This window comes from Erinaceus europaeus, chromosome 13, assembly GCF_950295315.1.
Source record: "Erinaceus europaeus chromosome 13, mEriEur2.1, whole genome shotgun sequence".
Lineage (NCBI taxonomy): Eukaryota > Metazoa > Chordata > Mammalia > Eulipotyphla > Erinaceidae > Erinaceus > Erinaceus europaeus.
In genome coordinates this window covers 89794762-89820304 of record NC_080174.1, presented here as the reverse complement: position 1 = coordinate 89820304, position 25543 = coordinate 89794762, and the positions used below count along the sequence as shown (strand labels likewise).

The window sequence follows — 25543 nt, the reverse complement described above, 5'->3', positions numbered from 1 at the left end:
CTCCAGTTCTGTTCTTTTTTCTCAAGATTGTTTTGTCAATTCTAGGTCTTTTCTGGTTCCAGATAAACATTTATTGCATTTGTTCTATTCTAAAAATGTGTTTGGGATCTTGATGGGGGATAGCATTAAATTTGTAGATGGCTCTGGGTAATATATTCATTTTGATGATGTTAATTCTTCCAACCCATGATCATGGAATATCTTTCCACTTTGTGTCTTTTTCAATTTCCTTGAGTAGTGACTCATAATTTTCAGTATAAAAGCCTTTCACTTCTTTGGTTAAGTTTACTCCTAGATATTTGATTGTTTTTGTTGCTATAGTAAAAGGAATTGATTTCTGGATTTCGATTTCTTCTAACAGTGTTTGCACAGAGGAATGCCACTGACTTTTGAATGTTAATTTTGTAGCCTGACACCTTACTTTATTGCCTGATGATTTCCAAAAGCTTCTTGCTGGATTCCTTAGGTTTTTCTGTGTATACAATCATGTCATCTGCAAATAGGGAGAGTTTGACTTCTCTTCCAATGTGTATCCCTTTAATTCCTTGTTCCTGCCTGATTACTCTGGCAAGAGCTTCCAACACTATATTGAATAGTAATGGTAATAGTGGGAAGCCCTGTCTAGTACCTGATGTGAGTCAAAATGCTTCAGTTTTTCACCATTGAGTATGATGTTGGCTTTAGGTTTCCTATATATAGACTCTACTATCTTCAGGAATTTTCCATTTATTCCCATTTTTGTAGTGTTTTGATCATAAAGAGATGTTGGATTTTGAAAGGCTTTCTCTGCATCTATTAATATGACCATGTGGTTTTTGGTCTTGCTTTTGTTGATATGGTGGATCACAGTGATTGATTTAAGTATATTAAACGAACCTTTCATGCATGGGATAAACCTCTCTTGGTCATGATGAACAGTCTTTTTAATATACTGCTGCATCCAGTTGGCTAGAATTTTGTTCAGTATTTTAGCATGTATGTTCATCAGAGATATTGGTCTATAGTTTTGGTTTTTTGGTTGTGTCCCTGTCTGCTTTTGGTATCTGAGTGATGTTTTCATAGAAGCTGGTAGGGAGTATTCTAGTGTCTTCAATCTTTTGGAAGACTTTTAAAAGTAGAGGTATTAGTTCTTCTGAAGGTTTTGTATAATTCATTTGTAAAACCATCTGGTCCAGGACTTTTATTTTTGGGGAGATTTTTGAGAACTATTTCAATTTCATTAGCTGTGATGGGCCTGTTCATGTTATCCACTTCCTCTTTATTTAGTTTTGGAAGTTGATAGGAATCTAGATAATTGTCCATTTCTTCCAGGTTCTTTAGCTTGGTGGCATATAGTTGTTCATAGAAACTTCACATGATATATTGAATTTCTGCAGTGTCTGTTGTGGTAACTCCTTTTTCTTTTAGTATCCGATATATTTGGGTCTTCTTCCTTTTTTGTTTTGTGAGTCTGGCTAAAGGTTTGTTGATTTTGTTTACTCTTTCGAAGAACCAACATTTACTTTCGTTGATCTTTTGTATGGTTTTCTTATTCTCAATGTTGTTTATTTCTGCCCTAACTTACGTGATTTCTGTCCTTCTGGTTGCTTTGGGGTTCCTTTGTTCTTCTTCAAGGTCTTTAAGATGTTCAATCAAGCTGTTTATTTGTGCCTTTTCTTGTTTCCTAATGTGTGCTTGTATAGCTATGAACTTCCCTCTTAGTACTGCCTTAGTTGTGTCCCAAATATTTTGATAGCTTGTGTCTTCATTTTCACTGAAGTCTTGAAACATTTTGATTTCTTCCTTGATTTCCTGTTTGACCCAGAAGTTGTTAAGAAGTGTACTGTTGAGCTTCCACATTTTGGGACTGTTACTAATCTTTTATTGATTGTTAAGTGTTAGTTTAATTCCAGTGTGGTCTGAGAAGATGCTTGGGATGATTTCAATGCTCTTGAATTTGCTGATGCTGTCTTTGTGGCCTAACATATGGTCTATCCTTGAGAATGACCCATGTGGATTTGAGTAAAATGTGTATTGCACTTTCTTGGGATGAATGACCCTGAAAATGTCCAGTAGTTCTACTTTATCTATCTCTTCCTTTAGCTCCCTTATGTCTTTATTGATTTTCTGCTTGGATGATCTATCAAGTTCAGAGAGTGGAGTGTTGAAGTCCCCTATAATTGTGTTGCTGTTAATATATTGCTGTAGTTCTTTCAGTATATGTTTGATGTATTTAGATGGCTTCTCATTTGGTGCATAGATATTAATAATTGTTAAGTCCTTTTGATTGATCCTTTGAGCATTAAGTAATGTACATTCCTATCTTTTTAATCTTATCTATTTTAAAGTCTATCGTGTCAGATATGAGAATAGCTGTTTCTGCCCCTTTTTGTGGGCCATTGGCTTGTATGATATTTTTCCATCCTTTCACTTTAAGTCTGTGTTTGTCTTGTTGAGTTAGGTGATTTTCTTGTAGACAGCATATTGTTGGGTTGTATTTTCTGATCCATCTTCCCACTCTGTGTCTTTTAATAGGTGAATGCAGGCCATTGACATTTATTGATATCAAAGATTGAAGATATTTTAACGCCATTCTTGTAGAGTTTTAGAGTGTTTTGATATATGTCCTATTTGTGGTGGTCTGGTTGTTTATAGGAGACCTTTCAGAACTTCTTTCAGAGCTGGCATGGTGATGGTTGATTCCTTCAACTGTTGCTTGTCTTGAGAAGGTTTTGGTGCCTGCATCCAGTCTGAATGACAGTGTAGCAGGATATAGTATTCTTGGTTGAAAGTCTTTCTTATTGAGCACTTGATAGATATCTTGCCATTCTCTTCTGGCCTGTGATGTTTGTATGAAGAAGTCTGCTGCTAATCTTATGGATTTTCCTTTGTAGGTGACTCTTTGTTTTTCTCTTGTAGCCTTCAGCATCCTTTCTTTATCCTTATTCCTTTCCATTCTAAGTATGATATGTCTTGGTGTCTTTAGATCTGGGTTAATTCTGTTTGGGACCCTCTCGGCTTCTTGAATCTTATGTCTTTGATGTTGTCTAGACTAGAGAAGTTTTCAGTTATTATGGCCTGGAGAATGCTTTCTTCCTCTCCCTCTCTTTTTTCCTCTGCCAATAATGTGTATATTGTTTCTTTTGAAGTCATCCCATAGGACTCTGTTGTTTTCAGCATCTCTTATCTCTTTTTGAGATCTCTTACTTCTTTTTTTAGTTGTCTCTAATTCATCCTCAATCTTGCTAATTCTGTCTTCAGCCTCATAGATTCTATTCTCTCTGTCCTGTACTGTTTTCTGGAGTTCATCTTTTTGTTTCCCTGTTCTGATACTGTTTTAGCTTGTTCAGCTAGTTTCATTCTTAGCTCAGCAATTTCAGGTTCCAACTCTCTAATAACCATGAGATAATTAGTATTTTCTTCCATAGTCTCATTTGTTGTTCCTGTTTTCTGATTATAATTCTTTCAAATTCTCTACTCCTTTGATTATTTCCTTAACTAGTGTTTGGATGTTGAACTCATTATTTTGTGCTTCACCCTCTGGGGGACTTTTAGCTGGACTGTTGTCCTGGTTAGTATCTCCAATATTTCTTCTTGTTTTTTTTTTTTAACCATTTTATATATTATGAGTTCTCTCTCAGTACTTTTGAAATTACTGATCACTATTGCCTGGATTGACTTGTGTCTAAGTAAGTTAATAAAGGGTTCACAGTGGTGGAAGTTAACAGTTGTTTCAATAGTATTTTAACCCCTGAGTGGGAGCTCAATGATTTAAAAGCCTCTTTTCCTTCTCTGTAGGCTATGGGAGCCTGAGGGCTTTTAAACTATAAATAGGCTTCTTAGCTTAATCACTGACTCCTGACCAAGAGAAAAGCAGGGTGTGGCAGAGATAATCCAGTGGTTATGCAAAGAGACTTTCACAGCTCCTCAGCTGTGCCATGGAGGTATAGGTCTCCTGAGTTTTCTGGTTAGATCTCTGTCCCCTGGTGTCCTTCCCTGCCGATGCTCCAGATTCTGAGGCCAGTAGCAATGGAGACTCAGAGTTGCACTTGGTGAGTCTCCAGGGAGTCCTGTCCACCATTCAGATGTCCCCTTGTTGGTGGAACAGGCTGGAGGTGGTGTCTCAACTGATAAACTCCTGGACTGTTAGCAGTCACTTAATCTCTCCCTAGGCTCCTCTCTGTCACCTGCCACATGTGTTTGTACTCACCAGTGATTAGTGGATTCCTGTAGTCATTCTAGTCCTGTTTTGTTTTGGTCCCAGGTGGTCTCCTTTGGTATTCCTAGTTGATCGAGGAGAGAAAGAGATCTGCTGCTGCTTGTAGCTCCGTCTATGGAAGTCTCCTAAATTTCATTTTATACTTTGTATTTAAAATATATATTTTTTTATTTTGTAACAGAAATTTACTGGGAGGTTGTAGTAAGAGTGAGCCACCTTCAGCACTGTGGAAATTTAAATTTGGTGTAGTCTCATTGGCTTATTTTTTATTTAATCTTTTTTGTAATTGTATTAGTATCATTGAAGATGCCTTTAAAATTTAGATGGAAGAATACTAAAATTTAAATTAAGAATGTCCATAGGTGTGGGGACTTCAGAACCATCAGTTCTATTCTAGTGCTCAGTGTGTCTATGTTCCAGTACCAAACAGTTTCGAATACATTGGCCTTATAATTTGAGATTAGATAGTGTGATGCTTCTGGTTCTATTCTTCTCAAGAATGTTTTAGCAATTCTAGATCTTTTTTGGTTCCTTATAAACATTTGTAGAACTTGTTCTATTCTTTGGGAAACTGGGGAATGTTATGCATGTATAAAATATCGTATTTACTGTTGAATGTAAAACATTAATTCCCCAATAAAAAATAAATAAAAATAATAAAAAAAAAGAACTTGTTCTATTCTGAAAACATTGGGTCCTTGATATGGGATTGCATTTAATTTGTATATGGCTCTGAGTAGTATAGTGGGAACTATAGAGTAGTAATGAACTATATTGAATATATTGAACTATATTGAATATATTGATGATATATTGAACTATATTGAATAGTAATGATGATAGTTGGAAGTCCTGTCTAGTACCTGATCTGAGTGGAAATGCTTCCAGTTTTTCAACATTGAGTATAATGTTGCCTGTAGGTTTGCTATATATAGACTCCACAATCTTCAGGAATTTTCCATCTATTCCATTTTTCTAGTGTTTTTATGATGTTGTAATTTGTCAAAGGCTTTCTCTCCATCTATTGATATGACCATGTGATTTTGGGTCTAGCTTTGACTGATGTGATGGGTCATATTGATTGATTTACTTATATTAAACCAACCTTGCATGCCAGGGATAAACCCCACTTGATCATGATGAACAATCATTTTAATATACTTATGTATCCAGTTGGCTAGAATTTTGTTCAATATTTTAGCTTTTATGTTTATCAGAGATATTGGTTTGTAGTTTTTCTATTTGGTTGTATCCCTGTCTGCTTTTGGTATCAAAGTGATGTTGGCTTCATAGAAGTTGGGAATATTCCAGTGTCTTGACTCTTCTGGAAGACTTTTAAAAGTAGAGGTATTAGTTCTTTTTTTTAAATTTATTTATTTATTGGGGAATTAATGTTTTACATTCAATGGTAAACACAACCCCCACTATGTCATTTATCATCTTTCATGGACCTGTATTCTCCCCACCCACCCACCCCAGAATCTTTTAGTTTGGTGCAATACACCAATTCCATTTCAGGTTTTACTTGTGTTTTCTCTTCTGATCTTGTTTTTCAACTTCTGCCTGAGAGATCATCCCATATTCATCCTTCTCTTTCTGACTTATTTCACTCAACATGATTTTTTCAAGGTCCATCCAAGATCGTCTGAAAATGGTGAAGTCACCATTTTTTACAGCTGAGTAGTATTCCATTGTGTATATATACCACAACTTGCTCAGCCACTCATTTGTTGTTGGACACCTGGGTTGCTTCCAGGATTTGGCTGTTACAAATTGTGCTGCCAAGAACATATGTGTACACAGATGTTTTTGGATGGATGTGTTGGGTTTCTTAGGATATATCCCCAGGAGAGGAATTGCAGGGTCATAGGGTAGGTCCATTTCTAGCCTTCTGAGAGTTCTCCAGACTGTTCTCCACAGAGGTTGGACCAATTGACATTCCCACCAGTAGTGTAGGAGGGTTCCTTTGACCCCAATTAGTTCTTCTTTGAAGGTTTTGTAGAATTCATTTGTAAAACCATCTGGTCCAGGACTTTTATTTTTGGGGAGATTTTGATAACTGTTTTGATTTCATTAGGTGTGATGGGTCTGTTCATGTTATCTAGTTCCTCTTTACTTAGTTTTGGAAGTTGGTAGGTATCTAGGAAATTGTCCATTTCTTCCAGGTTATCCAGTGTGTTGGCAAATAGTTGTTTATAGAAGTCTCTCATGACAGGTTGAATTTCTGCCTTCTCTATTGTGATATATCCTCTTTCATTGTTATGTCCTCTTGATTGACTCATTCTCTGAGCATTAAGTAGTGCCCATCCCTTTCTTTTACTTTAAAGTCTACCATGTCAGATATGAGAACAGCTGTTCCTGCCCCTTTTTGTGGGCCATTGGCTTGTATGATAGTTTTTCATTCTTTGACTTTAAGTCTGTGTTTGTCTTGTTGAGTATGGTGGGTTTCCTATTGACAGAATATTGTTGAGTTGTGTTTTCTGATCTATCTGACTACTCTGTGCCTTTTAATTCAGGCCATTGATTTATTGATATCAAAGATTGAAGATATTTTAATGCCATTCTTGTAGCCTTCAGGATTTTTTCTTTATCCTTATTCCTTTCTGTTCTCAATATGATTTTTCTTTGTCTGGGTTAGTTCTGTTTGGGACCCTCTGGGTTTCTTGAACCTTTATGTCTTCTTATGTTTAGACAAGAGAAGTTCTCAGCTATTATGTTCTGAAGAATGCTTCATTCCCCTCCCTCTCTTTCTTCCTCTGGTAAGCCAATAATGTGTATATTATTTCTTTCGAAGTGATTCCATAGGTGTCTGTTGTTGTTTTCAGTATCTCTTAATGTCTTTTTGAGGTCTCTTACTTCTTTTTTAGTTGTCTCTAATTTGTCCTTGATCTTTGTTATTCTGTTCTGGTACTGTTTTCACTTGTTTACCTAATTGTGTTCTTAGGTCAGCTAGTTAATTTTCAGCTCTCTAATAACCATGAGATAATTAATGTTTTCTTCCAGGGTCTCATTTGTTGTTACTGCATTTGTAATAGAAATTCTTTCAAACTTTTTACTCCATGCTCTGCTTATTTCCTTAACTAGTGTTTTGATGTTGGCCTCATTATTTTGTGCTTCAACCTTTGCGGGGCTTTTAGCTGGACTCTTCCTTTGGTTCATTTCTCCGGTGTTTCTTCTTGTTGGTTTAACTGTTTTATATAGTATGTTATGAGTTCCCTCTCTCAGTACTTTTCAAATTACTGATCACTATTGCTTGGATTGACTTGTGTCCAAGTAAGGCAATTAAAGGTTTCACAGTTTTGGAAATTGAGATTTGTTTCAATATTATTTTAATCCCTGAGTTGGAGCTCAGTAGCTTAAAAGCTTCTTTTTTTCTTTTCTTCACTGTAGGGTATGGGAGCCTGAGGGTTTTAAAACTCTAAAGAGGCTTCTTAGCTTAATCATTGACTGCTGACCAAGAGATAAAGCAGCGTTGGGGAGAGATAGCACATTGGTTATGCAAAGAGACTCTCACAGCCCCATCACTAAGCTACTGAGATATAGGTCTTCTCTTGATTTTACTGGTTAGTTCTCTGTCCACTGGTGTCAGCACAGAACCACCCCCTCCTATACTGCTCCAGATTCTGAGGGCAGTAACAATGGAGACTCACAGTTGCATTTGGTGAGTCTTAGGGTAATCCTCTCCTTCAGCTGTCTTGTTGGTGGAGACTGGAGTTGGTGTCTCAACTAGTAAACTGCTGTATTGTGAGCCATTTAATCTCTCCCTATTGCTGCTCTCTGTCCATGAATCAAAGGGGTTTGCACTCACTGGTGATTTGGTGGGTTCCTGAAGCCTCTGTAGTCCTACCTTGTTGTAGTCCTAGGTGGTCTTCTTAGTTATTCCTATTTGAGCTGTGAGATTAGAGGAGAGAAACACAGCCCTCCATATAAATTTTGTCAACATGTTCATCACTACAAATGTAATTGCAAGGAAACCAAAAGCAAAAATAAATCAATTCAGTTACATCAAATTGAAAAGGTTATATGCAGCAAAGAGAGTCTATCATAACAGATAACTTCCCTCAGACTCTGAGAAAAAGTTTTGTCCTACATCAGAGAATACTGATAATCAAAATACTTAAAGAATTAATCAATTAAAAAATTTAACAATCGGGAATTGAGTTGTAGTGCAGTGGGTTAAGCGCACATGGCATGAATTGCAAGGACTAGCATAAGGATCCCTGTTCAAGCCCCTGCCTCCCCACCTGCAGGGGATTCACTTCACAGGCAGTCAATCAGGTCTGCAGGTGTCTACCTTTCTCTTCTCCTAAGCCAGAATTGAGCAGTTTTCTGGCTAGAAAAGAAAATGAATTTACAAGTGGCCAGGCGGTGGTGCACCTGGTTATGCGCATACATTATAGTGTGCAAGAACCCAGGTTCAAGCCCCTACCCTCCAGCTGCAGGAGTAAAGCTTCACAAGTGGTATAGCAGGGCTTCAGGTGTCTCAGTGGTTTTATCCAAAACCACCCACTATACCACCTCTTGTGCCCTAAATTATAAAATTTTATTTATGTAAAAGTAAACACTGACAAAAACCATAGTATAACATAAGTCTACACAATTCCCACCACCAGAACTGCCTGTCTCATCCCCTTCCCTGAAAGCTTTGCTCTTCTTTGTCCTTCTGGGAGTATGGACCTATGGCCATTTTGGGGTGCAGATGGTGGAAGGCTTGGCTTCTGTATTTGCTTCCCCACTGAACATGGGCTTTAGTATTTTGATATTGACTTCATTATTTTGTGCTTTAACCTTTGGGGGGCTTTTATCTGGACTCTTTTCCTGATTCTGCAAAAAGACTATTCTTTGTTATTTCTTTTTACCAGAGCACTGTTCAGCTCTGGCTTATGGTAGTGTGGGGGATTGAACATGGGACGTTGGAAACTCAGGCAGAGTCTCTTTGCATAAACATTATGATATCTAGCCTTGCCACCCCCTACTTTTTTCCCCAAAAAGCAAAGTGTAATTATTTAAGGAGATCACCACTTGAGAGTCTTACACACTTCACAGCTGCAAACTTCCATCAGGTGTGCAGGGTTCCTGGGTCATTTTTTGAGTCCCAAAACAGGTTGATTTGGATGAGGGCTTCCATTTTCCAGAGTAATGGTTGATATGGGTATCCATTCTGACAAGAGAATTAGAGAAGGTGGGGCCAGGTGGTGGTGTATAAGGTTAAACGCTTACATTACTATGCTCAAAGACCCTGGTTCAAGCCCCTGGTCTCCACCTGCAGGGGGAAAGTTCACAAGTGGTGAAGCATGGCTGCAGGTGTCTCTCTGTCTCTTTCCTTCTCCCCTCTTAATTTTTGTCTCTATTCAATAGTAAATAACTTTTAAAAAGAGAGAATTATGGGGGGGAGAACTGAAAGGTGGGCATAACTGATTACTTTAACCACAGACTAGTGGGGTTTCCAAAGGCCAGAAACCATAGCCTGAGGGCCCTAAAGGTAGGAGTTCAATCCACTTCTCTACCATCAAACAGAGAAAAACAGTTATTGTTGTTATTGATGTCATCTTTGTTGGATAGGATAAATGGAGAGAGGGGGGAAGAGAAAGATAGACACCTGCAGACCTGCTTTATCGCTTGTGAAGTGACTTCCCCTACAGGTGGGGAGCCAGGGGGTTGAACTGGGATCCTTTAGCCAGTTCTTTGCACTAGGCAGCATCTGCGCTTAACCCACTGCGCTACCGCCGAACTCCCCAATTCTCTTCTTATGAGCCAGAGAGACAGAGGCCAGTGCACCATTCAGTGCTGTCCCAGGTGGCTTCAGGAAGAGAGACTGTCCCCCTCCCTGTGTGTTGCTCTGCTGTTCCATTTCCAGGATCACATTGCCTGTCATGGGCACCAGTGTTGCTGTTCTCCGAGGGCAGGTCCCCAAAACTGAGCCCTCCTTGGAAGACAGTGTCAGGAGCAGCAGGCTCTTGAAAGGCAAAGCCACCTGGGCCTGTGAGCAAAAGGCTGGCAAAGTAGGCCTTCTGTGAGCCTCTGACCTTTCTCTTAGAATGATTACAGAAAGCTGACAAAAAGGCAAAGCCTTTACAGACTCCTTGGGAAAATGATAAAGACTTTGCCATCTCCCTGGAAAAAAATAGTTATCTGCATGTACTTTCATGCCCATAACTGCATGTACTTTTACTCCTACTCCATCTTGTTCTGTACCTTATTTTATGCCTTGAGAAATTTACAAAGTTGCTAGATGCATGCTGTAAGTGCTATAAAATGCTGTGAGAAAAATAAATCCAGGTGCTCAATCCTAGCACCCTCTCCAGGTACTACTGTTCCTGTTCAGCTGGATCTCGCCAGAAGATAGTCATCTTCACATCTCTATCTTCTTAGAAAATCAAAGACACTCCTTGAGGCATGGGGAATAACAAGGGTTATAAAAGCACCTTTCTGCCTGAGTTCCTGAAGTTTCAGGTTCATTCCCATAAATCAGAACTTATCAGAGCCCTGGTTAAAAGGAGGGGGCCAGGTGGTGGCACAACTGATTAAGTGCACTTGTTACAATGTGCAAGGACCCAGGTTCAAGCCCCCAGTCCCCACCTGCAGGGGGAATGTTTCACAAGTGGTGAAGCAGTGCTGCAGGTGTCTCTCTGTCTCTCCCCCTCTATACCCCTCCCTTCCCTCTATCCAATAAATAAATAAAATTAACAAGTAGCGATACTAGTAACATCAACTGTACAGAGGAAATAACTCAATTGTTTTCTTCCTAAAGACAAAACCAGGACTAGGTGGTGGCGCATCTGGTTGAGTGCACGTTAACAATGCACAAGAACCCATGTTCGAATCCCTGGTCCCCACCTGCAGGAGGAAAGCTTCACGAGTAGTGAAGCAGTGCTACAGGTGTCTCTGTCCCCCATTCCCTCTCAATTTTTGGCCATCTCTATCCAATAAATAGAGATAATAAAACTTTTTTAAAAAGACAAAACCTCCATTCCACTCTATTGAGCCACACGAAAATGAGCAAACCTGTCACTGCCCACTCCCCTCTCCTGCACTTGAGAAGCTGGGCTGTAGGCTGTAGGCCTTCACCTGACTTTCCAAGTTTAGTTAATAGACATGCATGAAATTTATAACATCACTTCCTAGCAGAGTCAGAAACTCAGGCTTCTGAGCCATCAGTTTCTTGCTGGATTTAGTTTTATAATAAGAACTGTTAGCATGGAATCTTTTTATCAGCTGTTGCTGATTTGCACTGTTGGGAGAAGCAAGAGGAAGAACCAGTTAAAAGGTAAGATAGTATAATAGCTATGCATAGACTTTCATGCCTAAGGCTCCAATGTCCCAGGTTCAAAACCCTACACCACCATAAGCAAGAGCTGAGCAGTGCTCTGCTTAAAAAAAAAAAAAAAAAAAGATACAAAGAGCATAAGAATCCTTGTGGCCAGGTGGTGGAACAACTGGTTGAGCCCACATGAATCCATGCATAAGGACCTGGGTTCCAATCCCTGCTCACCACCTGCAGGGGGTGAAGCTTCACAAATAGTGAAGCCAGGCTGCAGTTATCCCTCTCTCTGTTTCTGTCTCCCCTTTCCTTAATTTCCAGCTGTCTCAATCCAGCAAATAAATGTAATAACATTATGAAAAAAGATAAGCCTTTTCCCTTTATTTGTTTTGAATCATACATAAATAATCTTTAAAACAAAACCCTCCTAAGCAGACTAGTCCCACACCACACTCACTGTTGAAAAGGTAAATGCACAGAACTTTCGTGCCGAGTGCAGTGTGGAACCAGGCCATATACTCTTACAGTATTATTGCTATTATTATTATAGCATTTATTTGCTTCTTTTTTTAGTTTTTTTTTTTTTTTTTTGAGAGAGAGACACAGAAACTAGAGCACTGCTCAGCTCTGGTTTATGATGGTGTTGGGGATTGAACCTGCGATTTAGGAGCCTCAGGCATAAGAGTCTGTATAACCATTAAGCTATCTCCCCCCCCAATCTTACAATCTTATAACCCATTCTTTTTAAAAAAATATTTTAACATTATTTATTTTCCCTTTTGTTGCCCTTGATGTTTTTCATTATTGTTGGTAGTTGTTATTGATGTCATAGTTTGACAGGACAGACAGAATTGAAGAGAGGAGGGGAAGCCAGTGGGAGAGAAAGACACCAGCACACCTGCTTCACCACTTCTGAAGTGACTCCCCTGCAGGTTGGGAGCCTGGGGCTCAAACTGGCATCTTTATTCCGGTCCTTTCGCTTTCAGACACATGTGCTTATCACCGCCTGACTCCCATAATCCACTTTTAATGAAAAATAGAAATTATCTTGAAAAGAGAAAATGTACATATGCTAAATATATACTTTATCTTCAAAGCTGCATTATTTACAGTTAATCAAAATGAGGAATTAAACTAAGTACCCAAGGGCAGACTAATGCAATTATAATATATACATAGTGAAAGACTACTCCACAAAAAAAAAAACACAAAAAACGAGATCAAATCAATTGGGACAAAACAGATGAAACTAGAGATGATTATGCTAAATGCAATGACCCCAGCCAGGTGGTGGTCTCACTCACATGTGGGAAATAGATGGCAAAGAACTTGCAAAAAAGATAAAAAATATTCAAATTGTCTCTTGGGCTTTTTCAAAATTATAGTTTTGGGAGGCTGCACAGTCCTGTGATGGAATGTTCAGTGACTTATCGTTGTGGTAAAAATTCTTATCATCTTCGCACACACTATTAACTCACTAATAAGAAAGTAAACCTTTGAGATCTTTGAGTAGTGTAGTCCAGGAACACCACTTTGCTTGGTAGGGCAGTACATGTATTCCTAGGAAAACTAAAATCTGAAGTTTATATAGAAAGAGCTTCCTCCTACAGGTAAACTAATAAAATATTTAAAAGAAGGGTCCCAGTGGTGGTACATCCAGCAGAGCATGCAAAAACAAAGAAAAACAAAAATAAATAAATAATCAAAAAAAACATGCATTCAGTTTCTAAAGAAAGAGTAGGGAGAGGTGCTGGGTGGTGGTACACTTGGTCGAGTGCACATGTTACAGTGCATAGGGACCCAGGTTCAGGCCCCTGGTCCCCACCTTCAGTGGGAAAGCTTCACAAGTGATGAATCAGGGATGCAGGTATCTCTCTACCTCCCCCTTCCCTCTCAATTTCTGGCTCTCTGTCTCTCTTCAATAAACACTGTTAAAAAAAAAAAACTAGGAGTTAGGTGACAGCAATGAGTGGACCCCCACCCCACACACACAAACGGGGATCAGGGCCTTTAGCTTCGGTCGTTGTGCATGGTAATAATGTGTGCTCATCTAAATGCCAAAACACCTAGACACCTAGGCTTCTTGTTGTTAATAGGGGCTGGGAACTAGAACACTCTGGCACATGTGATTCTGGGGATTTGTTTTTTAACCAGAGCATTGCTCAACTCTTGTTTATGGTGTTGTGGGACCCTTGGACTTGGGAGCCTCAGGTATGACAGTCTATATAACCATTATCCTAACTATCCCACCCCAACTTGGTTTTCCATTATAATGAGCACTATAAAACCCTCAAGAGTTATTTTGCTAAATAAACACATGAACCTAAATAAAATTTAGAAGAAATTTCAAACTTCTTTTGGCATACTTATTTATATTTGTCAAGTTCACAAATAGCTTCTGTATTATCAAAATGATTGTTAATGGAGGTGGGGGGAGAGCTCAGACCAGTTAAAGGGACATGAAAAATGTCCAAAACTCCAAAAATAAATCAGTCATCTCCCCAAGGTAGAACTTTATTATTATTATTATTATTTTTTTTTTACCAGAGCACTGCTCAGTTCTGGGGATTAAACCTGAAACTTGAGACCTCAGGCATGAAAGTCTCTTTACATAACTATTATGCTATGCCCCCACCATATTTTTATAGTATTTATATTTATTTATTTCCCTTTTTTTTTTGCCCTTGTTGAAGGTAGAACTTGATACTTCCATCTACTGACAAGACTTAATATGCAAAAATAGATGGAAAAACCTTTGCTACATTATTTTTTTACCTCTAGGGTTACTGCTGGGACTTGTTGCCTGTACTATGAATCAACTGCTTCTGGATGCTATTTTTCCCATTTTGTTGACCTTGTTTATTGTTGTTGTCATTGCTGTTGTTGGATATAGAGGCCATAGAGAAATTGAGAGAAGAATTGAGACAGCGAAGAGGAGAGAAAATATAGACACCTGCAGACATCAGCTGGGGTTGGGAACTGAACCTGGGAACCCTGGAATTTATGGCATGGGAACCCTGAGCTTTCAAAGGACAGTCTATTAGACTACTCCTGACCAAGGAAACTTTCAAGGGTAGATTGAGGCTACCCCAGACCCTAGAAAATTTAGGGGAGATCAGGATGCCCCAGACCTAGGAAACTTTCTAAGAAAAACATACCTATAATAATAATGTTTGAGGTTATTCTTGATGTTAATGAAAACAATTATACATGATGTCATCTGTATCCTTGATGTTAATGAAAATAACCTTACATAATGTCAACTATATCCGGGCAAAAAGTGTTTAAATAATAAACATCTGCAGACAGAGGAAAGAGATGCCTCTTTCCTGCACCTGAAACAGCTGATGTGTCTCTCATTTCTTCTTCTTCTTGCCAACTCCCCCTTTCTTTCAGGGACCCTAAATTAACTTTCGCTGGGGCCAGTTCATGGCACCAGAGCACTACTCAGCTCTGGCTTATGGTGGTGGGGGCGATTGAAGTTGAGACTTTGGAGCCTCAGACATGAGAGTCTCTTTTCATAATTCAAGTCTCTCTCCCTTCCCTCTTGATTTCTGGCTGTCTTTATGCTATAAGTAAATAACGATAAGAAGAAGTTACAGATACTGGGAGGAGATGAACTGTGGAGGAGGCAAATCAGGCATGCCGGGCCACGAAGAGCAGAGGGGACGCCTTCCTTCTGCAGACATGTAACCTGAGAGCCTTCCACTGCACTGACTGCTGATGTCCTCTTTCCTGACAGGAGAGGCAGACTGCAGGTGTTAAACTGTCTCCCAGTGAAGCCCAGTGACAGTTGTTGGCATGGGTTAGGACAATATGAAGTCTCATCCATGCGAAGGCCTGGAGCAGAGGCAAGGTCCAGGAAGAAGCCCACTGGTACTCCCTTGCAACTACTCCTGGATGTTTGTGAAGATAAGGAGTCCTATGTATTCTTTTACATGCTCCAGTGTACCAGCAAGAGAGAAGGTGTCTACCTGTGCTGCTTGAAGATGTTCTTCAGTGAGAAGGGCTTCCAGATACAGGTCCTTAATCGGGTCCACCTGGACTGTGTGGACGAAATGGATCTGTCACCTTACCTGGCCGATGCCCACCATGAAGGTGTTTGCTCCTCTGCTAGGCAATGCCAGGGTAGCATGGGGGTGCCTCTTCCAAGACGCATACTCTTTGTGTTGGAGAGAAGGCAGCTGGAGCCAGTCTGGGCTGCTACTCACTCAACGACATGAGACAGTTATGGAGAGGGTCACCAAGGAGGTGGTCAGGCACCTGGAGAGAGAGGAGCGGTTCATTGTCAAGATTATGATGAGTAGGTGGTAGCTTAGAGATAAATATCAGATTCAGGCAAGTCAAAAGTCATGGTTTTTTTTTTTTTTTTTTCAAAGAGAGGGGTCATTTCTGAAGAGTAAGACAAACAGTAGAAACATAAAAGATGGGCAGAATGGTCCTTTGAAAAGATCCTATTCAAATACTCAAAAAGAAATGCCAAAAACAAGGAAGGAAGAAAGAGAGAAAAGGCATCCTTTAGATCACTGGGTTCCTAATAAGCCAAGAAGGAGTCTATCTTCATACACAAACTAGTAATCTTATTTCGGGGTATCTCTCTCCGGCGGGGTGGTCTCCAGGGGAAAGGTAATGGGCTGGTTCTTTCTCATTCACAACAGGGGTGACATGAAATAAAAGACACCAGGGGTCTCTTAGCATGCCTAGAATCTGAGTCCTAGAATCCCAGAATCCTAGAGTCCATTTATTAGCAAAGTGGACATGAGTTAAATAGAAAAGCAATGAAGGAAATTATTGTTGAAATATGTCAGAAATTACAGGTTTCTTAACAGTCAGCATGCCCCTAAGGTAGGGGGCTGGTATGACAGGAATTGATGAGATACAAGACAGTTATTCTCCATGACACAAGCAACTTAGTTATCCAAAGGTATTTGAGAGAAGCATAGGGGTTAAACCCGTAAGGTGAGACAGAGAGAAGATGAATATCAAAAGCCATATAGTTTGGAATTTCTCTTGTCTGGGGTCTGAGGTGTGTGATGAAGTGTGTGATAAGGTGTGTTCTTCTGTGATCAGAAGGTGACTTTGAATAAGTGAATCTGTGGCCATGTGGCCTGCAGTTAATGGAGGGAAGTACTGGGGTTTCTGTGGGCCTGAGAGTCAAGAAGGAAAGAAGCAAGTCTGAGTTTCCCCCCTTCTGCTCACCTTGGTTGAGAGAGACTTACCAAGAGGTTATCTTCTCAGACCTCCATCCAAGGACGGGGGTGGTTCTTCCTAAGCTCTATCAGGCTTACACATGTTCCCAACAGTCTTATCAGAGATATGTCCCAAATAGGTGCTAATTTTATTAACAGAGCTCACAGTACAACTGGAGGGCCTGCCTTTGGGTTATACACTCACTTAGGACCTCCTCATGAACTAATAGGACCACAACTCTACTACTGTCTATAGCCAGATAAATAAAATACAATGTGAAACATCAAAAAATAAAAAAACTAATACTCTTCCTCCCTCTTTTTTCACCAGAGCACTCCTTGGCTCTGGTTTATGGTGGTGCAGGGGATTGAACCTGGGACTTTGGAACCTCAGGAATTATTCTTTGCATAACCATTATGCTATCTGCCCCTACCCTCTCTCTCCATCCTGATTCTTCCCTCTTGATTTCTGTCTCTATCCAACCAAATAAATAAAGATAGTAAAAAATTAAAAGATTTGGGAGTTGTGCAGTAGTGCAGTCTCTGTGGGAATCCCAGGATTCCCCTGACTGGGGCCCTGATGCTGTAGTGGCCAGGTAGTGACCAGAAGGGCCATCATTAAAGTGTTCTGGTCTCTTGCCTTTATCCGGTTTTTGTCCTCTTTATCTGACAGGGCAGAATTAGAGTAATTGAGGGAAATGAAATTGAAACTAGGTGAGGAGCGTATCTTGGTCTAAGTAGAAACTATTTGATTAAGTACTTTATGGTGTCTTCTTGTCAACCATTATTAAATCACTAAGAAAATACAAGATAAATTTTAAATTAAAAATATTTAAAAGTCCAAGAATAAATGGAACCTCTTGTAGGACAGTAGGATGTGACATAATTTCACCCATTAAGAAATGCTCTGGCATTAGAATACCAGCTTATAGGCACATAGTGCGAAACACAAGGACAGGCATTTGAATGAGGACTTAAAATGGGTTAAAATAAACATTTTAAATTAAAGATAAAGAAACGGGAGTCTGGCGGTAGCACAGCGGGTTAAGCAGATGTGGCACAAAGCTCGGACTGGCATAAGGATCCCGATTCAAGCGCCCAGATCCCAATTCAAGCCCCCAGATCCCCACCTGTAAGGGAGTCACTTCACTAGTGGTGAAGCAGTTCTACAGGTGTCTATCTTTTTCTCTCCCGTCTGCCCCTCCTCTCTCCATTGCGCTCTGTCCTATCCAACAGCAATGACATTAATAATAACTACAACAATAAACAAGGGCAACAAAATATTTTTAAAAGTCTTTAAAAATAAAAACACTTATACATATATAAAAAAAAAAGAAAAGAAAGAAAAATATTGTGCCCTAGGTCTGGGGCATACTGATCTACCCTTGAAAGTTTCCTGGGTCTAGAATAATCTAAATTTTCCCTTGGAAGTTCCCTTGAAATGACCATCTATATTTTGACCATCTCTCTGTTCTGAACTTCTGTATGAATAAACATTTCTCCCTGGAGCTAAATCTAATAGGTTTTTTCTTAACCCATTCTTGGATGGATCTAATTAGATCATAGTAGGCTGTGCACCTAAAGAAATCTTCTGCTCTAATGTAAGCACACACCATGGGGCTCTCTTCTGGTTAAACTTTGCATATATGAAAGTTCACTGACTTTTAGCTAATGAAAGTTTGCTAACTTTCTGTTGGTGAGGGTAAGCAATAGGGCCTCTTTATATTTAGATAGAGATCACAGTTTTCCACTCATGCTACAAGCCACCCATAGTTCTGGCTTTTTGTTTGAGTCCAGCTAATTGAGCTGTAGTGCCAATAAGTAGCTCTTTTTCTGAAAGCCTCCCAATGGGTACAGAAGATTCTCTTCTAGGCCATTTGTAGTCTTGTCATACTCACTGCCATAATTGATGTCACTATGCAATTCCCCTGAGGATCTCTTTCTGTTGTCCCCAGGTAATATTTGTGTATTTTCAATATAGCCAGTAAGTCCTCAAATTATCAATATAATTAAAAAACAAATAGCTTTGGTTACTCAAGAACTTCCCACTCTGCAATAGGTTCCAGTCTGTTCAGATTTTGTCTGGTAACAGACATGACATCACCTCTGCCATTGTACAAAAAGGATGAATAGGGGACTTCCAGAGGTGGGGTTACAGAGCAGCAGCAGCCATGATTCTCTTTTCTCTTCTCTCAGGTCTACTAAGAATGCCAAAAGAGACCACCTGTGACCACAACAAGAGAGGACTAGAACGACTTCATGAATGCACCAAATCACCAGTGAGTGCAAACACATGTGGCTCATGGACAGATAAAAGAAATAGGGAGAGAGTAAGTGGGTGGTAACAGTCTGGCAGTTTGTCAGTTGAGACACAACCTCCAGTCTGTTTCACCAACAAAAAGACAGCTGAAGGGAGGAGAGAACTCCCCTAAGACTAACCAAATGCAACTGTGAGTCTCTATTGCTACTGACCTCAGAATCTGGAGTAGTGTGGGGGTTGAGGGCAGAGACTCTGTGCTGACACATGGGCCAGAAATAACTGAGGAAACTCAGGAGAAGATCTCTACCTCTGGCCTAGCAGTGGGGTTATGAGAATTTTTTTTTGCATAACCACTGGATTAACTATGCACCACCCTGCTTTACTTCTTCCTCAGGAGTCAGTAATTAATTTATGAAGCCTACTAATAGTTAAAAAGCCCTCAGACTTCCATAGCGTACAGGGAAGAAAAGAACAAAACAGGCTTTTAAGCATTGTGCTCCTACTCAAGGATTAAAATTATATTGAAACAACTGTCAATGTCCACAAATGTGAAGTCTTTAATTACCTTACTTAGACACAATCCAGGCCAGAATGATCACTAATTTGAAAAGTCAATCCGGGCAAGAATGAGAATGATCAGTAATTTGAAAAGTACTGAGAGAGGGACCTCACAACATACTATATAGAATGGTTAAACCAAAAGAAAAAAATATTGAAGAGATGAACCAGGACAAGAGGCCAGCTAAAAGCCCCCCAAAGGGTGAAACACAAAATAATGAGGTCAACATCCAAACAGTACTGAAGGAAATAATAACAGGAGTGAGTAAAGAGTTTGAAAGAATTGTCATCAGAAATGCAGACAACCAGTGAGACTCTGGAAGAAAACACTACTTATCTCAAGGTCATTAGAGAGCTGAAAGCTGAAATAGCTGAGCTAAAAACACAACTACCTGAACAAGCTAAAACAGTATCAGAACAGAGTAACAAAATAGATGAACTCCAGAAAACAATAGAGGGGAGAGAGAAAAGAATCAATGAGACTGAAGATAGAATCAGCAAGATCGGGAGCCAGGCGGTAGCACAGCGGTTTAAGCGCAGGTGGCGCAAAGCACAAAGACCAGCATGAGGATCCCGGTTCGAGCCCCCGGCTTCCCACCTGCAGGAGAGTCACTTCACAGGCAGTGAAGCAGGTCTGCAGGTGTCTATCTTTCTCTCCCCCTCCCTGTCTTCCCCTCCTCTCTCCATTTCTCTCTGTCCTATCTAACAACGACGATATCAACTACAACAACAATAACTACAACAACAATAAAAAGACAACAAGGGCAACAAAAGGGAAGATAAATAAAATTACAAAAAAAATAATTAGCAAGATCGAGGACAAATTAGAGACAACTAAAAAACAAGTAAGAGATCTCTAAAAGAGATTATGAGAAACTGAAAACAACAACAGAGTCCTATGGGATGACTTCAAAAGAAATAATACATGCATTACTGGCTTATCAGAAGAAGAAAGAGAGGGAGAAGAAAAAAGCATTCTTCAGGACATAATAGCTGAGAACTTCTCTAGTCTAGACATCATAAAAGACACAAATGTTCAAGGAGCCCAGAGAGTCCCAAACAGAATTAACCCAGATTTAAAAAGACATCGACACATCATATTTAGAATATGACAAAGAAATAAGGATAAAGAAAGGATCCCGAAGGCTGCAAGAGAAAAACAAAGAGTCACCTACAATGGGAAACCCATAAGATTAGTAGCGGACTTCTCCACACAAACACTACAGGCCAGAAGAGAATGGCAAGATATCTATTGAGTGCTCAATGAGAAAGGCTTTCAACTAAGACTATTGTATCCTGCTAGACTGCCATTCAGATTACATGGAGGCATAAAAGTCTCAGACAACTAACAACTGAAAGAATCAACGATCACCAAGCCTGCCCTGAAAGAAGTTCTGAAAATTCTCCTATAAATCATCAGACTACCATAAATAGGCCACATATCAAAACACTCTAAAAATCTACAAGAATGGCATTAAAATATCTTCAATTTTTGATATCAATACATGTCAATGGCCTGAATTCACCTATTAAAAGGCACAGAGTAGTCAGATGGATCAGAAAACACAACCCAACAATATTATGTCAATAGGAAAGCCACCTTACTCAACAAGACAAACACAGACACAAAGTGAAAGGATGAAAAACTATTATACAAGCCAATGGCTTAATGCTCAGAGGATCAGTCAATCAAGAGGACTTAATGATTATTAACATCTGTGCACCCAATGAGAAACCATCTAAATACATCAAACATCTACTGAAAGAGCTACAGCAATATATTAACAGCAATACAGTCATAGTAGGGGACTTCAATACTACACTCCCTCAACTTGACAGATCATCCAGGCAGAAAATCAGTAAATACATGAGGGAGCTAAATGAGGAGATAGATAGACTAAAATTATTGGTCATTTTAAGAGTTATTCACCCCAAGAAGCTAGAATATACATTTTACTCAAGTCCACATAGGTCATTCTCAAGGATAGACTATGTATTAGGCCACAAAGACAGCATTAGAAAATTCAAGAGCATTGAAATCATCCCAAGCATCTTCTCAGATCACAGTGGAATTAAACTAACACTTAACAATCAACGAAATATTAATAATAGTCCCAAAATGTGGAAGCTCAACAGCACACTACTTAACAACTACTGGGTCAAAGAGCAAATCAAAATGTTTCAAGAGCTCAATAAAAATGAAAACACAAGCTATCAAAATATTTGGGACACAGCTAAGGCAGTCCTGATAGGGAAGTTTATAACCATACAAGCACACATTAGGAAACAAGAAAAAGCACAAATAAACAGCCTGAATGCACACCTTAAAGACTTAAGAGAAGAACAAAGGAACCCTAAAGCAACAAGAAGGACAGAAAAAACTAAAGTTAGGGCAGAAATAAACAACATTGACGATAAGAAAACCATACAAAAGATCAACAAAATTAAATGTTGGTTCTTTGAAAGAGTAAAGAAATCAACAGACCTTTAGCCAAACTCACAAAACAAAAAAGGAAGACCCAAATAAATCGGATCACAAGTGAAAGAAGAGATATCAGAATAGACACCAAAGAAATTCAACATATCATTCAAGACTTCTATGAACAACTCTATGCCACCAAGCTAAAGAACCTAGAAGAAATATGTAAATTCCTAGATACCTACAAACTTCCAAAATAAATAAAGAGGAACTACATAACATGAACATACCCATCACAGCTAATGAAATTGAAAGTTATAAAACAACCTTCCCAAGAATAAAAGTCCTGGACCAGATAGTTTTACCAATAAATTCTACAAAACCTTCAAAGAAGAACTAATATCTCTTTTAAAAGTCTTCCAGAAGATTGAAGACACTGGAATACTTCCTTTCAGCTTCTATGAAGCCAACATCACTCTGATACCAAAAGCATACAGGGACACAACCAAAAAAGAAAACTACAGACCAATATCTCTAATGAACATAGATGCAAAAATATTGGACAAAATTCTAGCCATCTGGATACAGCAGTATATTAAAAAGAATACAGGTGGGAAGCTGGGGGCTGGAACTGGAATTTTTACTCGGGTCCTTGCACTTTGTGCCCCGTGCACTTAACCCACTGCACTACTTTCCAACTCCCATACGGATTCATTTCAATCCCTCACTTCATATAGAAATAAAAATGGAAGATAAGGAGTGGGAGAGAGAGAGAAAGAAGGGGAGTTCACTGTATGGAACCTCTGCAGGGTCATTCACCCAATAAAGATATTTAAATTCCACTAAAGAGCACCTGAATTCATCTGTCATGCACATTTTTAGTATTTCTTGACTACTGCTATTTTTCCTTTCTTTACTTTTTAAAATGTTTTGTATAATCTTTATTTATTTATTGGATATAAACAGCCAGGAGGGTAGAGGGTAGATAGCATAATGGTTATGCAAAGTGACTTTCAAGCCTGAGGCTCCAAAGCCCCAGGTTCAATCCCCTGCACCACCATAAACTGGAGCTGAACAGTGCTCTGGTTAAATTTTTTTTTAAATAAATTAAAATAAACAGCCAGGAATTGAAGAAAAGGGAAGGATATAGAAATACCTGCAGCCCTACTTCACCACTCTCAAATCTTTCCCCATGTAGGTGGAGACCAGGGACTTGAACTGGGGTCCTTGCACATTATAACGTGTGCTCAACCAGGTGCACCACCACCTGACCCTTTCAATATATATATATAATCAGAGCACTGCTCAGCTCTGTCTTATGCTGGTGTGAAAGACTGAATCTGGGACTTTGGAGCCTCAGGCATGAGTCTCTTTGCATAACCATTATGTTATCTACCCCACTCTTTATTTATTTTTTATACTTATTTATTTATTTTCCTTTTTGTTGCCCTTGCTGTTTTTTATTATTGTTATAGTTATTGTTGTTATTGATGATGTTATTGTTGGATAGGACAGAGAGAAATGGAGAGAGGAGGGGAAGACAGAAAGGGAGAGAGAAGGACAGACACCTACAGATCTGCTTCACCGCCTGTGAAGCAATTTCCCTGCATGTGGGGAGCCAGGGCCTCGAACTGGGATCCTTCGTTGGTACATGTCGTTTATTTCTTTTTAAATTACTGTTTTTTATTATTTATTTATTTATTTATTGGATAGAGACAGCCGGAAATAACGTGGGAAAGGGGTGACAGAGGGAGAGAGACATCTGCAACATTGCTTCACCACTCCTGAAGCTTTCCTCCTGCAGATGGGGACTGAGGGCTCTAATCTGGGTCCTTGCACATTGTAACATGTGTGCTCAACCAGGTATGCCACTGCCCAGTCCTTATTTTATTTATTCATGAAGAAGATGTAAAGAGAGCCCTCTGGTACAAATTCTGCCTGGATTGAACTCAGGACCTCCTGCTTGAGAGTCCAGTGTTTTATCCACTGTGCAACATCCAGGACCACAAGTTGTTGTATTTCACTTAGCTTTGTGGTGGGGGGCACTGAAGTTACTTACTGCCTGTAAGAGTGTGGTTAGCATGCAAGCAGTCAGGTGTGGGCTGGAAACACCTGACTTGTTTGTTTGCCACAAGTCCAAATGTCTTGTAGCCCCCACTAGTACAACTGCTTACTAATGGACTGGTGGATTTTCCCTCATGGAGTTTCACCTCAGGTGAGTTACTTTGGAGGTTGACTTTCTTTATATATATATTATTTATTTTCTCTTTTCTTACCCTTGTTTTAAATTTTTTTGTAGTTATTATTGATGTCATCATTATTGGATAGAACAGAGAGAAATGTAGAGAGGAGGAGGAAGACAAAGAGGGGAAGAGAAAAGCAGACACTTGCAGATCTGCTTCACCACCTGTGAAGCAACCCCCCTGCACTTGGGGAGCCAGGTGCTCTAACTGGGATCCTTAATGCTGGTCCTTGTGCTTTGTGCCACATGCACTTAATTCCCTGCACTACCGCTCAACTCCTGGAAGTTGATTTCAACATGGCATCCACCCACTCATGAAGCCCAGATAAAGTAGCCAGGAGAGCTTAGGAGGCCCATCCAGGATTGAAGAAGACCAACTTGGGGAGGGGGAGCTGAGAAGCCCAAGGTGACAGGGCCTTATATAGTGTACTGGCGGGGCCAGGAGGTGGCACACCGGATTAACTACACACACTACTTGCACAGGACACAGGTTCAAGCCCCTTGTCCCCACATTCAGGGAGAAAGCTTCCCTAGTGATGAAGCAGAGCTGCAAGTGTTTTTCTGCTCTCTCCCTCTCTGTCTTCCCCTTCTCTGTTTCTCTGTCTCCATCCAATAAGAAACCCAAATAAAATGTGATATATATGGTGTGTTGCCTGTATTTATCATGGACACAGGATTTATGACCCATTTGAAAATATTTTTGTACATGCACAACATTCCCCAGTTTCCCATATAACAATACAACCCCCACTAGGTCCTCTGTCATCCTTCATGGACCTGTGTTCTCCCCACCCACTCACCCCAGAGTCTTTTACTTCGGTCTGATAACACCAACTCATTTAAAAACTATTGTATTTACTGTTGAATGTAAAATATTAATTCCCCAATAAAGAAATAAAAAATAAAAATATTTTGATTGGATGTGTTCAGTGCAGACAGAAGTCAATCTTGTGAGGGTGAGGGGTCTGCTTATTCTCAGAATATCCCCTTCAGTCTGTTTCAGCAAGATAAGTTATTTCCATGAAAGTAGGTGGTCAAGACTCAGCATATTTCCTTCAAGGAGGACAGAACTTTTGTGATGGGTACAGTGCACAGATCCTGGATGGTCTCTCCACTTCACACTTAAAAAATTTTTTGTTTATTAAGGGAATTAATGTTTTACATTTGACAGTAAATACACTATTTTGTACATTCATCATATTTCTCAGTTTTCCACATAATGATACAACCCCCACTAGGTCCTCTGTCAACCTTTCCCCAGACCTGTATTCTACCCCCCAACCACTCCACAGTGTTTCAGTCTTGGTGAAAACTGCAGACTTTTTAAGTTAATTTATTTATTTCCTAGGAAAGGGAGGATATTAGAATACAGAGAGAGAAATAAAGGGGAGTTGAGAGAAAGAAAGAGCATCATTA

General features: G+C 39.6%; 1 protein-coding gene and 1 long non-coding RNA gene across 3 annotated transcripts in view; both read left to right on the top strand.

Moving 5' to 3' along the window:
- LOC107523368 (zinc finger protein 709-like) overlaps positions 1 to 25543 on the top strand; it is a 486341-nt gene that overhangs the window by 427845 nt on the left and 32953 nt on the right. The gene's annotated exons all lie outside the window — the stretch shown is intronic.
- LOC132532454 (uncharacterized) overlaps positions 1 to 25543 on the top strand; it is a 242782-nt gene that overhangs the window by 198972 nt on the left and 18267 nt on the right. The window lies entirely within an intron of this gene.